We start from the raw sequence: 4,526 nt of genomic DNA on the forward strand, positions 1-4,526 counted from the left end.
AGTCCAGTGAAAGTCTTGCAAACCATCCTGGCTGCAGCAACTTGACTTCAACAACACCACAGACTCTCCTTCTGGCTCCACATCCAATCCTGACATGTCTCTCCCAGAGCTTCTCACTGTGCTTCTCACTCACCGACCCCGGCATTGATCCCTCCTGAATGACTTGCCCAACTGTCCTCCTCCTGCTCTTGTTCCAGGACATCTCTCAATGACAGTGTAAAGAGAGGCTCCCTCCCAGCTCTTGAACTCCAGGCCTACGTTCACCCCTCCACCCACAAAGAGGGTTCCCTCACACCATGGCAGTCTAAGCCCTTGTACACAAGGTCGGAGACTCCGACAACCAAATCCGTCGGAGTAATTCCGACCGATTAATTCCAGAAGAGGTCCGGAAGTGATGTTGCATACACACGGTCAGACTAAGTTGTTGGAAAATCCAATTGTACATAACGTGATGACGTTATTTCGTTACGACGGGACTACGTTCAGGCTAGTAGCCAATAGCTTTGGTCTAGGAATTTCATCTGAGCATGCGTGGCACTTTGTCCATCGGAGTAGGCTACACACGATCGGAGTATGTCCGATCGGAGCATTTTGTCGGAAAATTTTACAGGCAAGTTGGAAAACTTGTTCCGTCGGATATTTCGATGCAGACCACACACAGTCGGAATATCCGACAAAACGGTCCGATAGAAAACATTCCGTCGGAATCTCCGACCGTGTGTACAAGGGCTAACACTCCATTATTCAGTTCTTCCATCTGAAAACTCCTCCCACAACAGGCTGACCATGGATATATATAGGAGCCCTTCCCCCTGCCAATTCTAGTTGGGGATTGATCAGGGTTCCCAAATACACCCCATGTCAATCCAGCACTCTGCCCTGCCTCTTTTCCAGAACATTCTCACTGGAAACAGAGGAGGCGCCCAAGAGCTGAGGCACATGTCAGTCACCTGCTGCTACACTAAACCACTCCCCTGCCCCCAGATCAAAAACAAATAGGCCCAGCTCACAGCTAGGCCTGCCTAAATTTACCTGTGCTGTCCGTATACACAAAACCCACTACTCTAGCACCTAAAGGTAGAGTGTGCTATATATGTATATATATATATATATATATATGGACATTGACACAGTTCTAATCTTTTTGGCTCTATACACCACCACAATGGATTTGAAATGAAACAAACAAGATGCGCTTTAACTGCAGACCAGCGGCTTTAATTTGAGGGTATTTACATCCAAATCAGGTGAACGGTAGTGATGGATGAACTTCCGACGGGGCGTTTCGTGAACGCGAACCGCAAACGCGGCCAAACGTTTGCGAACCGCAAAGTTTGCGGCGGACCCCATTGACTTTAATGGCAGGCGAACCTTAAAAACCTCCAGGTCATATTTTCAGCCACAAAATACTTACTAGCTGTGCACACATAGTCCCACAACATGGACAATGACATAACAAAAGTAATAAGTGAATCTGGGATCGACAACGACAAGCATTCTTTTTTTATCTGTGAAATTTTGACAATTCAGGTGCGCATGAAGGCCATGGAGGAGAGGCAAGGTCAGATCAGGCTATGAAGGGGGTGCAGGAAATGATCAGTGCCACAGTCAGGGCAGTGCAGTCCTGTGCCAGTGTCCCAGTGGGCCAACCTGTGCTTGAGCCCCCCCCGCCCGACCCTTACCCCCACCTATGCAGGGCTCCACTGCGGTGGTCCGGAGGTGTCAGTCCAGTGCTGATCTTCAGCCATGGTGCTGGCACTGCCTGCTGATTGGCTTCTCCGCTGCTATCTCCCTCACTGAAACCAGCACCGCGATAGAGACTGAGCACTGACACCAGCACCGTGATAGAGACTGAGCACTGACACCAGCACCGAGATAGAGAACGTTGATACCAGCACCGTGATAGAGAGCACTGACACCAGCACCGAGATAGAGCGCACTGACACCAGAATCGAGATAGAGAGCACTGACACCACACCAGCACCGTGATAGAGAGAACTGACACCAGCACTGTGATAGAGAGCACTGACACCAGCACCGTGACAGAGAGCACTGAGACCACACCAGCACCGAGATAGAGAGCACTGACACCACACCAGCACCGAGATAGAGAGAGAGCACTGACACCAGCACTGAGATAGAGAGAGAGCACTTGCACCAGCACCGTGATAGAGAGCACTGACACCAGCACCGAAATAGAGAGCACTGACATCACACCAGCACCGTGATAGAGAGCACTGACACCAGCACCATGATAGAGAGCACTGAGACCAAACCAGCACCGAGATAGAGAGCACTGACACAAGCACTTAGATAGAGAGCACTGACACCACACCAGCACCGTGATAGAGAGCACTGACACCAGCACAGTGATAGAGAGCACTGACACCAGCACCGTGATAGAGAGCACTGAGACCACACCAGCACCGAGATAGAGAGCACTGACACCACACCAGCACCGAGAAAGAGAGAGAGCACTGACACCAGCTCCGAGATAGAGAGAGAGCACTGACACCAGCACCATGATAGAGAACACTGACACCAGCACCGAAATAGAGAGCACTGACACCAGCACTGATACCAGCAACTTGCTGCGGGACCCAAAAATATGACACCACTCAACCTCTTCAAACAGGAGGGTACGGGCATATAGTACAGTGTGCTTTTTTTGTACAAGAAAGTGAGCCAAAGGTAGAAAAAAGGTCTGTGTGCTCGATTAAATAAATCGTTTGTAGAGTTATGCAATTACATGGTCTACTGGTCACATGTGTTGAATTCCTCCGAGATCCATGCCTCATTCATTTTTATAAATGTGAGGTAGTCAACACTGTCGTGAGTTAGGCAAGTGCGCTTATTGGACACGATCCCCACTGCTGCGCTGAACGTCCTTTCAGACAGGACACTGGACGAGGGTCAAGCCAACAGTTCCATTGCAAATTGAGCAAGCTCTGGCCAGAGGTCAAGCCTGCCCACCCAGTAATCCAGGGGCTCATCACTTCTCAGAGCGTCCACATCGGCCGTTAACCCGATGTAGACGGACACCAGTCTAGGTGTTCCCTGAAGCTGGATCTGGATGACACCTGTCAATGGGTCAGCTGAAAGAATGACCTCATATCAGAATTCACTAACACATCTTCAAACCGGCCTCTTCTTGCAGGCGCTGTTGGATTGGTACCCGCAACTCTTTCTCTGGGAGTGGGAATTCCTCCTCTGCCAGCACACACAAAAGCAGAATGCAGCATTTCTCGAAGCAAGGCCTGTAAGTGCTCCATTCTGACAGCCCTCTGTGATGGTGGTAACATTTCCGCCATTTTGTGTTTGTACCAGGGTCTAAGTGCGTTGCCACCCAGTACTGGTCCTTGACCTTTATGCGGGGGTCCCTGTTAAAACACTGGAGCATGAAGGCCCCCATTTGCACTAAACTGGAAGTGGTGTGGTGGCCTGGCTCCTGCTCATCATCCAGTATAATGTCGTCCTCCTTGTTCTCCTCTCCCCATCCATGCACAACAACAGGGATCCCGGAAAGGTTTAAAGCATGCTCTTCTTGCTCCTCCTCATCCGCCCGCCACCATCCTCCTCTGACTCCTCTTCATATTCCTGTTGTTGACTTGTCTCAGATAGAGTAGTACCCCCTAGGAATTCATCCAGCATTGCGACTTCCTCATCTTCCTGCTCCTGCTCCTTGCATGGCTTGATCAATGACATGACACAATGCATGCTCCATAAAGAAGGCATAAGGCACAATGTCACTTATGGCGCCATGGCTGCGACTGACCAGTTTGGTGATCTCATCAAATGGCCGCAGAAGTCTGCATGCATCGTGCATGAGCAGCCACTGGCGCGGTGAAAAAAAAACAAGCTCCCCAGAACCTGTTCTGCCACAGAGTTTGTACAGGTAGTTGTTAACTGCACGTTTCTGCTGGAGCAGCCTATCAAGCATATAGAGTTCCATCGTGTCGGGCATTTGAAAATAAGACGTCTGACCGGCAGATTGTGTCGCCGCTGAATGTCAGCAAGGCGAGCCATGGCCATGTAAGATCTTCTGAAATGGGCCGAGATTTTCCTTGCCTGCCGCAAAATGTCCTGGACCCCAGGGTATTTGACAACGAATCGCTGCACGACCAAGTTTAAGACGTGTGCCATCCATGGCACGTTTGTAATTTTGCCCTGTTTCAATGTGCTAAGCAGATTGGCACCGTTGTCACACACCACTTTACCAACTGTCAAATTGAGCGGTGTTAGCCACTGATCTGCCTGTGAACGCAAAGGTGAAAGGAGTGCAGGGCCAGTGTGACTCTTGGCTTCCAGGCACAACAGACGCAGCACAGCATGGCAACGTCTCACCTGGCATGTCGAATAGGATCTGGGGATCTTGGGCGGTGCAGCGGAAGAGACGCTAGCAGCGGAAAAGGAGGAGTCAGCCGAGGAGGAGAGGGAGGAGGATAAGGTAGGAGGAGGAGAAGAAGAGGCAGGCCTGTATGCAATCCGTGGCGGTAAAACCAAATCTACACGGGGGGGCCACAGGT

Source organism: Lithobates pipiens, unplaced genomic scaffold (assembly GCF_037356315.1).
Source record: "Lithobates pipiens isolate NorthernLeopardFrog02 unplaced genomic scaffold, aLitPip1_a1.2 Scaffold_25, whole genome shotgun sequence".
Lineage (NCBI taxonomy): Eukaryota > Metazoa > Chordata > Amphibia > Anura > Ranidae > Lithobates > Lithobates pipiens.